Here is a 14,633-nt window from a genome sequence, read left to right as displayed (position 1 = left end):
ACACATTATTCTGTGTGTATACACTATATAAACACACACACACACACACACACACACACACACACACACACACACACATGTATATACGTATGTATAGACATGCTCATACATACATATATATACAGATTGATTTTTAAAATAGAATTGAAAATTGAACTGTATACACAGCCCCCCACCTCTCCATAATGTTTGGGGAAAAAGACAGTTTTCCTTTATTTTCCCCTGCGCTCCACAGTTTTAATGTAATCAAAGAATTCATGTGATTAAAGTGCAGATTCCAGATTTTATTAAGGTTATTTGGATACATGTTGGTTTGGTCATGTGGAAATTACAGGACCCTAATGTTTGGGACATAGCAAAGGTATATCTATTGAAGTAGTCATGTTAATTACTCTGTTGCGTATCCCTTGCATGCAATGACTGCTTGAAGTCTGTGATTCATAGACATTACCAGATGCTGAGTATTTTCTCTGGTGATGCTCTGCCAGGCCTCTACTGCAGCCTTCTTCAGCTTCTACTTCTTTTGTAGGTTTATCCCATTATCTTTTCTCTTCAGCATATGGAAGACATGCTAATTGGATTTAGATCAAGCAACTGTCTTGGCCATTCAAGAGTTTTCCAGTTTTTTAGCTTTGAAAAACTCTTTTGTTCCTTTAGCAGTACATTTGGTTGCCCATTCAGAGCCAGCTCTTCAGCGCTTGACGTCCTGCTTTGCGGAAACTGCCAAAATGTTTGGCCTGGAAGTCAGCCTGAAGAAAACTGAGGTCCTCCATCAGCCAGCTCCCCACCATGACTACCAGCCCCCCCACATCTCCATCGGGCACACAAAACTCAAAACGGTCAACCAGTTTACCTATCTCGGCTGCACCATTTCATCAGATGCAAGGATCGACAATGAGATAGACAACAGACTCGCCAAGGCAAATAGCGCCTTTGGAAGACTACACAAAAGAGTCTGGAAAAACAACCAACTGAAAAACCTCACAAAGATAAGCGTATACAGAGCCGTTGTCATACCCACACTCCTGTTCGGCTCCGAATCATGGGTCCTCTACCGGCACCACCTACGGCTCCTAGAACGCTTCCACCAGCGTTGTCTCCGCTCCATCCTCAACATCCATTGGAGCGCTCACACCCCTAACGTCGAGGTACTCGAGATGGCAGAGGTCGACAGCATCGAGTCCACGCTGCTGAAGATCCAGCTGCGCTGGATGGGTCACGTCTCCAGAATGGAGGACCATCGCCTTCCCAAGATCGTATTATATGGCGAGCTCTCCACTGGCCACCGTGACAGAGGTGCACCAAAGAAAAGGTACAAGGACTGCCTAAAGAAATCTCTTGGTGCCTGCCACATTGACCACCGCCAGTGGGCTGATAACGCCTCACACCGTGCATCTTGGCGCGTCACAGTTTGGCGGGCAGCAGCCTCCTTTGAAGAAGACCGCAGAGCCCACCTCACTGACAAAAGGCAAAGGAGGAAAAACCCAACACCCAACCCCAACCAACCAATTTTCCCTTGCAACCGCTGCAATCGTGTCTGCCTGTCCCGCATCGGACTGGTCAGCCACAAACGAGCCTGCAGCTGACGTGGACTTTTTTTACCCCCTCCATAAATCTTCGTCCGCGAAGCCAAGCCAAAGAAAGAAAAAAAAAGACATTTGGGATAATTGTCTTGGTGTAGGATGAAGTGTTGTCTAATGAGCTTACAGGCATTTGCTCAAAATTAAGCTGATGTTTCTATTCATCTCAGAGTTCATTTTGGTCCTGCCATTAGCAGTTACATCATCAATGAAGATAAGTGCACCCGTACCTGTGACAGCCAGATATGCCCATACTATAACACCCCCACCACCATATTTCACAGATGAGGTGGTATGCTTTGTACCTTGGGCAGTTCCTTTATGCCTCCAAACTTTGCTTTTGCCATCACTCTGATACAGTTTAATCTTGGTCTCATCGGTCCACAGGAACCTTTTCCAGAATTCTGCAGGCTCTTTTAAATACTTCTTGGCAAACGGTAATCCGTAGCTAACTAGTGGTTTGCATCTTGCAGTGTAGTCTCTGTATTTCTCGTCATGAAGTCTTTTGCAGACAGTAGCAATGAAGCAATTAAAATTATCTGGAGTCATCACCAACACTTGGGCAGCCAAATGATCCAAATATTATGGTGCCCTGAAATGGGGGAACTATGTGCAAAGTGTGCTGTAATTTCTCCATGGTCAAACCAAAAGGTGTACAAATAACCTTGAATAAAATCTAGGATGTGCACTTTAATCTCGTGAATTGCTTGATTGCAAATTTAAAACTGCAACACAGAGGCAAATAAATGAAAAAGTTTATTTCTCCCAAATATTATTGGGTGCGTGTGTATACGTTAAAAATCTGTTGATATAAAACTGCTATGAATCAATATTCAAGAGCTCTGAAATACTTTAAAAAACCCAATGAGTTCATTAATATCCTTTAAGGAAAAAAACCTGCTGTTATTGCCCAGACTGGCCAGAATGCAATTCCAGCTCTATACCTTTGTGGTTAACTTTTAAGTGGCTTGGCAGTCTACTCAGCTGTATTAAACCACCACACCACATTTTCAGTGGTTTCAATATGAAAGTCTTTTACCATCTTGTGAAGAAAACATGGGATGGAAAATAAATATTCAACTTGCCACAGACAACTACCTCCAAATATTCTTGGCAATAAGCATTATTTTAAGGTTGAGACTACTCATCACAGTCACCTTGATGGGGTTTCATGTCACTCAGAATATTTGTTTTGGAAACTGGAAAAGCACTCTGTCTGGCTGGATAAAATGAATATAGAATGATTTTTTTTTTCACATTTAAATGATCAAAGTAAATTGAAATTACATTTAAGTAGAGTTGTCATTTTTGTGTAATATTTTTCCCCTGACCTTTCCAATGATTTTGCCTGAATATATCCCTTGTGATTTCCTTTAATGTTTACATAGAGCATTTCGATTTTCATTTTCATCTCCCTTTAATAGCAGAGGGAGAGTGCATTATATTCTTGCTTATGTCTCATTAAATAGTTTTCAACATTTGATGCAATAAAAATGCTTTCTTCACAGGACAAGGACTTGAATCTTGCACACTTTAATACAAATATCCTTTTCCTATTCCTGCATACCCTCAGCAAGAAACTAGTTTGATAAGATGCAGGCATGCATGCCAATCATACCCACAATGAACTCATGGTCAAGAATGAAAATCCAGGTTTGGTTTATGAAAGTTCCCAGTGAATACACAGCTGTATTCAAGAGAGTTTCATTTTTTAAATGTGTGATAGTACATATCTATCACCAATGTACATAGTGTATATAGTTACTGTATCTAGACTGTGCTTACAGCGATTGGCTGAGAGCTAAGCCACACCTATTACCTGGGCCTTAAAGGGTTGTGTCCCTAGCCAGGTCGGATCATTCCGGACTGGTCGGCCACCTGTGAAGAGCTCCGGTCTTTTGCTAATAAAAGCCTTGGTTTGGATCAACAAGTCTTTGGTTCTTTCGACGAGCTCTACAATTTTATTATGTGACTTATTTTCAACCAATAATAAGATTTAGAAAACATAACAGTCTTTATTTTTGGTAAAGGAAAGACTGATGGTTCCTTATCAAGACTTCTTTGTGGTTTATTTGCATTAGTTGTAAATTCCCAGTCTATGCCATGATACAGTTAAGCCTTCTAAAGTTATTTTAGAAAAATGCCAGCAAGGTTTCCATCCAGTTTGAGTGCATCATCAATATTCTGGGACCAGCTGGACCAGGCATACAAATTCCATGGCCACATGAGCAGCTCAGAATTTGGATAGCATGCGGCAAGTGATTCAGGTCCGGACACTCCAAAGCCTTTCTAACAAGTACAAGGCACACGACCCAAGTCAGGAGCATGATGTGATGCTCTGCGTTCATCTGGATAAGTACAGCAAGAGCAACTCTTAAGAAGCTTGACACCATCCATGAAAAAAGCAACCCATTCAAATGGGACATCATTCATCATCCTAAACATTCATTCCTTCCAACAATGTTCAGAGGCTGTTGTGTATACTGTCCACAAAATACAATATTGATACTTTTCCAGGATACTCCAAAAGCACCTTCCAAGGACAAGGGCAGAACACCATCGCCTGCAATCACATATCACCCTGACTTGGCGATATATTGCCACTCTTTCCTTGCATTTTAAATAGATAAAACTTTTCAATAGATGGGCAATTAATACTGGTTAGTAATGCCGAAGAAGTCTGAGTAATTCAAGGATTTATACATTTAAAGGTCTGAGATCCTGTTCATTCAAAATCATTTATACATTAGGCCTTATATAAATTAAGGTATGAAGTAACTTCTAGCAATTAGAGAAACAAAAACTGTAGATTCTAGAATTTTTAATGAACAAAGAGGAGCTGGAGGGAGAGTGGGTAAGCAGCAATGATGGATTGAAATTGACAGTTAACATTTCAGGTTGGGATCCTTAATCAAGACTGACAATAAATTCCAGTGATTGTTTGACAAAATCTAAAAGTAGACTATAATAATATGAAAGGTTCTGAGAAAAAATGGAAAAGTGGAGCTGAGGCCATTATTGGATCAAACATGATCTCACTGAATGATGGAACAGGCCTCAGAAAGGTCCAGACCAGAAACATCAATCATATATCTTGCCTCCTATGGACGATGCAAGACTTGCTGAGTTCCTCCAGCATTTCTGTGTTTTTATTACCAGGTTCTGACTGGTTAACTCCTGCTCCTGTTTCTTATCTTCTTATGGACAGAGAAGTGAATATATTTGGAATCTGAAGAAGAGTGGCTATAGCAACTATTTTCCTTTCAATCACTTGCTGAAATTAGAATGTTATTGTTGTCTATGACTCAATCAAACAAATCCATTCTAAAGTTGAGTTGAGTTTTCCACGGTTTATTAAACATTACATCAGTTATTAAAAGACGTTAAAACTTAGTAACAGTGATTAGAACTATGATTAAATAGTAAATAAAAGTTGTTGGAACACAATTTTTTCTTGAGTTTAACATATAAATCCTACATACAAAGTCATCTAATATAACAAACAGCAAGTCCTATCATGTACACATTACTAATTAAACATATAATGTAAATCAAAAACCTATCAATAATTGTTTGTTTAACTTATTTCTTTCAGATATCAAATTCTATCCGTATGGTAATTAACAGTTTATCCCTTTATCATAATATATTCCAATATAGTTCTGGATAGAAAATATATAAGACTAAATTAGACAATCCCTTTGTATAAACAAAGGGTGCATTCTATCCTAATTAATTATATGATCCATGACTTCCATATTAACTGATTTAAAAAAAAGAAAAAAAAGAAAAATCTTGTCTAATCTAACCCTTCCCTTTAAACAAGGTTAACTTGTAAATTGTAAAGATATGGATCAAATAGCGACCTTCAGGCACTAGACAGATTGTTTCTGGAGCATCCAGATTTGTTAAATCTTCCAATTATGATAGTAATCTATGAATGGGCTCCACATCATGTCAAATTGAAACTTAATATTTTTAATGTCGTATCTAATTTTCTCCAAGTTTAAACATCATGTAACCACTGGGCATGAGTAGGTGGAGAGTCATCCTACCATTTCATTAAAATTGCTTATCTAGCTATTAACGAGGTAAAAGATAAAATTTTCTCAAAGGTGGAAGTATATCCTGTTTTAGAGAAAAAAACAAACAAAGCAATGAGAAGGCAGGGTTCTAATCGGATCTTTAGAATCTTTGATAAAGTCTGAAAAATCTTTACAATTTTTTTTCTAATTTAGGGCATTCCCAAAATATATGAATCAATGAGGCTTCAAAGATTTTACACTTATCGCATATTGGATCAACATCCGAGCAAAAACAAGATAATTTGATTTTGAACATATGTATCCTATGCACCACCTTAAATTGTAGCAAACAATGTCATCCACAAAATGAAGTTTCAGCAAAATGAGTGGAAAACTAATCTTGGTCTGAAAACGATATGTTCAAATCACCTTCCCAATCATTTAGGCCACTGTTAAATCTATTAAATTATTCTAAATAATTGATATTAATCCATATTTGGAAAACTGCAAATCAAAAGGTATATTAATTTTTTTTCCAAGATTCAAGGAAAATCGGAAAGCTTAGACTGAACAAACTTGTAAATATCTAAAAAAATGTCTATTTGGAAGTTTAAATTTGTATCTCAATTGTTCAAAAGAAACATTATATCAGTTACTACATTATTAAAAGCCATTAAAATTTTGTTGGACGGTATGAAAATTATGATTAAAAGGGTCAATAAAAGTTGTTAGAACTCTTCTAATGTCTGCATGTTCAAAAAACAAAGAAAATCAAACAATGTTTTTCTCAAGCATGTAGAGAAAAACTAGCTGTAACCTTGGAGACAGAATGAAATATGTCAACATCTACAGACTGCTTGCCAAATTTGCTTGCAACTTGCATTTTAATCCTTACAATAATGGGCCCTAATTATTATTTTTAAAAAATTACCATTACAAAAAAATCAAACATAGTACATAGGAGTGTTTATACAGCTACATTTCAAAAGGAACAGAAAGTCAATTTTCAAAGCTTTCTGCCTCTTATAAGAGACAGATTTGGTAATTGATCTATACAGAAAATCTTGATCCTAATTTGACATACAAGTCCTCTTTTGTCCTGGATGGGATCAACAATCTTCCCCATCAACCAGAAATTTCGAAACACTGTCTGGTCTATGATGATCGCGACATCCCCAGCCGAGAAACTGAGCATGACCTTCAACTATTTCTGTTGCTCCATCTTTTTCAGAACAAATCCGATATAAATTGCACCTGCTTCCACCTGCGGCACACATATATGTCTTCCTTCTGAAACTGCCCTGGTGGCAGTTTACCTTTAAGAAGCAAAATATGGTTTGGGGATAAGTGCTTCAAGAACATTTAGATCTGTTAAAGTCTTAAGTGATTGGATGACTGTTGAGAATAGCTTGAACTTAACATAGAACTGTCTGAAGACCTTCCTCATTAAGCTTCTGTTCACCTAGAATGGAATTAAAAATTTTTCGCACTGATCTAATCAATCTTTCCCATACACCTCCATGATGTGAGCCAGCAGGGGGATTGAAGAGCCAATTAGTTTTTTTCTGAAATAGTTCATTGCGGATTTGAGTCTGATTCCAGTTTATGACGCTTCTCTTTAAAACGCCAAAGACCATTGATGAGAGTCTGTGTCAAGTGATGATGCCACTTTGATGTGAATTGCTCTTATAGCTAAACATGTGAAAATAACACCATAGCACTTCACAATACTCCTTGCACGCTTCACTTCAAAGGGCCCAAAATAATCAAAATAAATATATAAATGGGAGTTCATCTGGAGATACTCTGTCTAGAGGCAAATCTGCAATCAGCTGTTGTCCTGGAGTATTTACACACTGACAAACAACACAATTCATGATAAATTTTCTGGTTAATTTGTGGCATCACAAATCCAATATTTTTGTCGTAGTCTGGATAACATATGATTGCAACCACCATGACCTATCTCTTCATGAATGTGTTGAAGAATTAGATTTGAAATGTGAAAATCATTAGCCAGTATGACAGGATGGTTCATTTCTTCTGGCATTACTGCCCTACTAAGGCGCCCACCAATTCTTAAAACACCATTCTTGACAATAGGGTTGAGTTTACAAATGTGGCTTGTCCTTTTGATATTCATTCCCTTCTTCAGACTTGATATTTCATCTGCAAATCTCTTCCTCTGGCAAAAGCGGATTGTCTCCATCTCAGCATTAATAATTTTTTTAACTGTGAGATCTCCCTTTTCTTGAGTCTCAAGATCACCTGTCTTTTGTGGTAGATCTCCTTGATGGAGATATGTATGTGTGCCGCAGGTGGAAGCAGGTGCAATTTATATCGGATTTGTTCTGAAAAAGATGGAGCAACAGAAATAGTTGAAGTTCATGCTCAGTTTGACTGCTGGGGATGTCGCGATCATCATAGACCAGACAGTGCTTCGAAATTTCTGGTTGATGGGGAAGATTGTTGATCCCATCCAGGACAAAAGAGGACTTGTATGTCAAGTTAGGATCAAGATTTTCTGTATAGATCAATTACCAAATCTGTCTCTTATAAGAGGCAGAAAGCTTTGAAAATTGATGGACGTTATCCAATTAAAATTGAGCATGAACATCGCTTGCTTGCTTGTTCTTTCTGCTCTGATTCAGAAACCATCTTTTAAATCAGAGCATCCACACTGTTGCCTTTTCTCAAATGATTCCAGGTTGAGAAGTAATGGATTAAGCAAGTAACTGAATCTATTTATTCAGAATTTATCTGAACAGCATTTGCAGTCTTACTCCTGATTTCAGGTAGATTTTTAAAAATTTATCAAGATTTTGAGGCCACTCAAAAAGTAAAAGGAAACATCAACAGATTGTTAAAAAATTATATTTTCCGAAATTATCTGAGCCTGCTTGTTTACAAAAAGCTACGACTCAGCGTGAAATGGATCCAGAAAAACAAGCGAAGAATTCGGCCTTGGAGCTCCGTTCTGATTCCGTAAATCTTTCTGAAGGTTGTTTTCAGCTGCCTTTAGAACAAAGGGCTGGCCGGATGCCAGTATTTCAAACAACGTCTACTGAGACTTTGACTGCTGAATTAGCTGGGGCGCCACCAGTTGGAGAGTTAAAGAGTTGTTATTTGACTGCTATACCACCAGTTATAACAGGTCTTCCAGATACTGACGTAACGAAGCTTTTAAAGGAGGTTTGGATCAAAGATAACCCTGATCATCAGCCTCCTGACACTTCTGGGGGGTCTGTGGCAGGGGCTCTTACACGGAGTCAAACTGCAAGAAAAGCTACTAAATTAAAAGAAGGGATAGAAGGTCCTCTGATTCCACAAGAACAGCAGAATCCCACCATGTCTGGATCTACTGAAGTTGATATACTTTTCAAGAGTCTTGAACATAAGATATTTTCTTCAATGATGCATTTAGGTGGTTCTATAAATAATCTTACTTCTAAGATTAATGCATTGGTGGATGTCAATACTCAACAGATGGCTGATTATGGAGCTTTTAAAGTTGAAACTATTGAAAGACTTGAGATGTGTGATCAAGGATTATCTGATGTACAAGATCAATTGCAAGATGTGAATAAAACAATTGAAACGTTACAGATTCAGAATAAAAAATTAGCAAAAAAGGTTGATTATTTGGAGAACCAATCCAGTCAGAATAATGTGAAAATTGTCGGCTTGCCAGAAGGCATAGAAGGGCCAGATCCAAGAAAATTTTTCACTGAATGGATTCCACAAGTATTGGGACAAGATAAGTTTTCTGAAGGTATAATATTGGAACGGGCTCATAGAGCTTTGAGAAGGAGACCTTTTTCAAGACAGAATCCAAGACCTGTTCTGGTTCGCTGTTTAAATTACTGTGATAGAGAGACTATTTTACATATGGCTATTAGAAATGCACAGCAAAACAAATCTCCTTTGATGGTTCAGAGTAATCGTGTTTTCTTCTATCCGAATTTGAGTCAGAAAATTATGTTTCAACGACGTGAATTTAATTCTGTGAAAGAATTATTGTGGAAAAAAGGATATAAGGCAACATTTAGATACCCTGCGGTACTGAAGATTTTTCAGGATGGATATCAACCAAAGTTCTTTGATAATCCTAAAGAAGCTATGGATTTTGCTCAGTCTTTACCAATTACGCAATTCCAGGAACGACGAGGTCCTCCACGGTCTCCAAAGAGGGCAGAGCTGCAAGAAGGGAATTTGATTTCTGGAAGAAATGGAAGAAACGGTGGTCGCAATGGCAAAGGAAACTCATTTAATAGATAAGGAACATTTGAAACTCAAATGTGAATGGGTTGGGCACGTTTTTTATTCTTCGTTTAATTCTAAGGCAAAAGGTGTGGCAATTTTGGTACATAAGAATCTACCATTTTAGTTACAGAGTGAAGAGAAAAATGGTGGAAGATTATTAAAATTAAATTGTACAATCTTTAATGAGGCATGGACTGCTTGATGTTTATGCTCCTAATGTTGAGGATACAGCTTTTGTTGTGGATATGTCTTTATTACTTGGACAATCGAACTCTAATGTGATGTTGGGGGAGATTTGAATGTGATGTGGATGGAATCCCCCCAGAAGTCTGGAAGGCTGGCGGCAAAACTCTGCATGCCAAACTGCATGAGTTTTTCAAGCTTTGTTGGGACCAAGGTAAACTGCCTCAGGATCTTCGTGATGCCACCATCATCACCCTGTACAAAAACAAAGGCGAGAAATCAGACTGCTCAAACTACAGGGGAATCACGTTGCTCTCCATTGCAGGCAAAATCTTCGCTAGGATTCTACTAAATAGAATAATACCTAGTGTCGCCGAGAATATTCTCCCAGAATCACAGTGCGGCTTTCGCGCAAACAGAGGAACCACTGACATGGTCTTTGCCCTCAGACAGCTCCAAGAAAAATGCAGAGAACAAAACAAAGGACTCTACATCACCTTTGTTGACCTCACCAAAGCCTTCGACACCGTGAGCAGGAAAGGGCTTTGGCAAATACTAGAGCGCATCGGATGTCCCCCAAAGTTCCTCAACATGATTATCCAACTGCACGAAAACCAACAAGGTCGGGTCAGATACAGCAATGAGCTCTCTGAACCCTTCTCCATTAACAATGGCGTGAAGCAAGGCTGTGTTCTCGCACCAACCCTCTTTTCAATCTTCTTCAGCATGATGCTGAACCAAGCCATGAAAGACCCCAACAATGAAGACGCTGTTTACATCCGGTACCGCACGGATGGCAGTCTCTTCAATCTGAGGCGCCTGCAAGCTCACACCAAGACACAAGAGAAACTTGTCCGTGAACTACTCTTTGCAGATGATGCCGCTTTAGTTGCCCATTCAGAGCCAGCTCTTCAGCGCTTGACGTCCTGCTTTGCGGAAACTGCCAAAATGTTTGGCCGGGAAGTCAGCCTGAAGAAAACTGAGGTCCTCCATCAGCCAGCTCCCCACCATGACTACCAGCCCCCCCACATCTCCATCGGGCACACAAAACTCAAAACGGTCAACCAGTTTACCTATCTCGGCTGCACCATTTCATCAGATGCAAGGATCGACAATGAGATAGACAACAGACTCGCCAAGGCAAATAGCGCCTTTGGAAGACTACACAAAAGAGTCTGGAAAAACAACCAACTGAAAAACCTCACAAAGATAAGCGTATACAGAGCCGTTGTCATACCCACACTCCTGTTCGGCTCCGAATCATGGGTCCTCTACCGGCACCACCTACGGCTCCTAGAACGCTTCCACCAGCGTTGTCTCCGCTCCATCCTCAACATCCATTGGAGCGCTCACACCCCTAACGTCGAGGTACTCGAGATGGCAGAGGTCGACAGCATCGAGTCCACGCTGCTGAAGATCCAGCTGCGCTGGATGGGTCACGTCTCCAGAATGGAGGACCATCGCCTTCCCAAGATCGTATTATATGGCGAGCTCTCCACTGGCCACCGTGACAGAGGTGCAGCAAAGAAAAGGTACAAGGACTGCCTAAAGAAATCTCTTGGTGCCTGCCACATTGACCACCGCCAGTGGGCTGATAACGCCTCAAACCGTGCATCTTGGCGCCTCACAGTTTGGCGGGCAGCAGCCTCCTTTGAAGAAGACCGCAGAGCCCACCTCACTGACAAAAGGCAAAGGAGGAAAAACCCAACACCCAACCCCAACCAACCAATTTTCCCTTGCAACCGTTGCAATCGTGTCTGCCTGTCCCGCATCGGACTGGTCAGCCACAAACGAGCCTGCAGCTGACGTGGACTTTTTACCCCCTCCATAAATCTTCGTCCGCGAAGCCAAGCCAAAGAAAGATTTGAGCACAGAGGTGCCATCAGTCCAAAATATAGAGTCTGTTAGTTTCATCTGCAACTCTCTTTTCAGTATTGTGTCCATTCTGCTCGCCATGGTAGCAACCATCAATCCCATTCGTGGGATAGTGGCTGGCTTTAATGGAGCCACTCTGGCCTTTCCCATTGCAAATCCACAACGTACCTGATCCTGGTTCTGGTTATCATGCAGTAACGGGTAACTAACAGTTCCAGAACCGTCTTCACATGCAGCAGCAAAATGATGCAATCGAGAAGATGTCACAGTTCCAAAATTTGTCAGTTTGAAGCATCTGTCAATTTTGAAATCTTCCAGCTTATGAAGATCCTAATTCCAACATGTCCATTTCTGTACAATGGTTTCTGGTATTTCATCATCCCAACCAATCCTTTTCCTACTCAAAGCTTGCAGAATCTTCTTTGCAGACAGGACAATTGGTGCCAATATTCCTAGAGGATCATATATCAAACTGACTGTTGACAGGATCCCCCCTTCTTGTGTGAGGTTGGTCCTTCAAAATGACTTTGAACTTAAAGACGTCACACTGAACATGCAATTGTACCCCTAACTCCCTCTCCATAGGAAGGTGGTCATGGCCTAAGTCCAAATTCCTCATTTCTTTTGCCCTCTCTCTATTTCAGGCCTGGCAACTGTTACTTGTTCATTTGGTAAGAAGAAAGCCCCCTTTGTTACAGATCAGTCTTAATTAATGATAAAGAGCTATTGCTTCTGCACTTTAGCTGCAGAAGGGAAACAGTCATCCACACAGAAGTTATTCTGGATGGTGCTTATAGTTTGAGCTAAATTGATCCATATTGTCCTCACCTCACTTCCTAAGGGCAAAAATGTGCACAACTTGGTAATGAAGCTGCTCCAAATAGATGCTCTGTCATTCTGCATTCCACCATGTTCTGACCATAGTCTCCATCAGGCCACCAGACGAATCGTAACAAATCACGGTCATCATTCAGCACTTTCGCCCGATGGAACATTGCTTCAATGTCTGCAGTAATGACAACAGGTTCTTTACAGAATCTAGTTAAGACTCCTATCAACGTACTGGTCAAATCAGGATTGAGAATTTAGTGAAACCACCCGAAAGCTTGCTCCACAATCAAACACCATAATAACTTTTTTCTTCAGTGGATGCAAAATCCCGTGGTGGGTCAAGTACCATTTTTTGCCATCGCCATGTTCCAAGATATTATCTGGTACTTTCTCTGCATATCCTTTGGATATCATAGCACACATGCAATTGGAGTAGTCTGAAGGAAAGGAAGAATCTTTCTTGAATCTTTTCTTTAAATTCAGAGTACGTTGTTTGATAATGCTTCTTTTATCAGGCATGCTTATTTCCCTTTCCTTCGAAGGTAATCCAATGAAATAATGATCATTAACCAGCTTGGCAGATTTTGACACCGATTCCAAGAACTGCTCGTCTTCCTTTGAAGGTTCTTGGTCATCCCTGATGTACTCAGGAAAGTCATTCTTGAACTGCTGCTCCCACAGCCTATCAAGCTTAACAATTGCTATCTTGTTAACATTTATAGTCAATTGATTTTTGAACCTCTTTTCTTTCTCCTAATGGTCCATTAACGTCCAACCAAGCATAGTTTTGACTGCTTAACTGGCTTTGCCTTGGTATTAAATATTTTCCTTTTCTGATGTACTTCCTCCAAATGTGACACCCTACCAACAGATATTTCAGATAGATTGTCTAACTTCAGCTCCTTTTAAACTTGTTAGTACCTTTACTTTAACCTCCGTAGCAACAAATTTTGATTTCAGCCCCAGATGCTCCATTTTCCTTCTTAGCTCCACTTTCTACCTCCTTAGCTGCTCCTCCAAGACGTGTTCTCATCAAGCACATCTTGTTCTGCTTGAAGAGCGGCCATTTCAGCCTGCCCTTTAACTCATTCATATGCAGCATTTGAAGTACAGGAAGCTCTGTAGCTTATTCTAGAAAAACATCTCTTGATTTTCCTGCTTTCAGAATTTGACACACTATCTTCTGGTTGTACATCATCCTGCATATCAGATGTCACCTTAAGATTTGACTTTATCTCCACTCTGGAGCCCATCCTCCACATCATCACCTTGTGGCATACCTTCAGCTATTTCCATGTGGCTGATCTTAGATTTTATTGATGTGTTTTTTTACAGTAATTCTGTGGGATTTAAACTCCAAGCAACCATCACCTCCTCTCTTTCTATTACCTTATTCAATCTTGCTTGAAGAATAGTTTTATTTTAATTGTCGCCATTGTAATTCTTCTTTAAGTTCCATGACCTTCATCTTCTCAACACGTAGCTCCACAGATGCAACAGCTTCAGTGGCGGCTGTCATCTTATCCAATAAGCCGACCTTCGCACTCAGACATCGAACAGGCACAATTTAAAGTCCAAAACCAAAACAGTCCTCAAAGGACAAGCAACAGCAACTTTAGTAACTTGTAGTAAACACACTGAAGGAATCCTTTAGTAAGGCTTACTGGTTCTTCAATAGCATTTGCGATGCTGTTGATGATCGGGCCTATTTGAGTTTGAAATCCTCTAAACAGAGCCCAATCGATCCACTCTGAACTCCAAATCCAATTTCCAACTTTCTAACTTTCTATTGTCTTAAAGTCCATCTTTTATTGACTAACATTTATAGCAACTATTTTCCTTTATAATCGCTTCCAGAAATTAGAAATATCGTTGT

General features: G+C 39.8%; 1 protein-coding gene across 9 annotated transcripts in view; it reads right to left on the bottom strand.

Annotated features, from left to right (window-relative positions):
* The window catches only part of fggy (FGGY carbohydrate kinase domain containing), a 347,777-nt gene that overhangs the window by 176,330 nt on the left and 156,814 nt on the right, over positions 1-14,633 (bottom strand). Inside the window, exon 1 of one of the 9 annotated variants that reach the window (XM_069938514.1) lies at positions 12,755-12,909. The exons of the other annotated variants lie outside the window; for them this stretch is intronic. The gene's annotated coding sequence lies outside the window, so the exon portion shown is untranslated. Of the gene's footprint in view, positions 1-12,754; positions 12,910-14,633 lie in introns of those variants that run through there. 9 annotated transcript variants of the gene reach the window in all.

Source organism: Narcine bancroftii, chromosome 5 (genome assembly GCF_036971445.1).
Source record: "Narcine bancroftii isolate sNarBan1 chromosome 5, sNarBan1.hap1, whole genome shotgun sequence".
NCBI classification, from domain to species: Eukaryota; Metazoa; Chordata; class Chondrichthyes; order Torpediniformes; family Narcinidae; genus Narcine; species Narcine bancroftii.
This window is presented reverse-complemented; position numbering and strand designations above follow the sequence as displayed.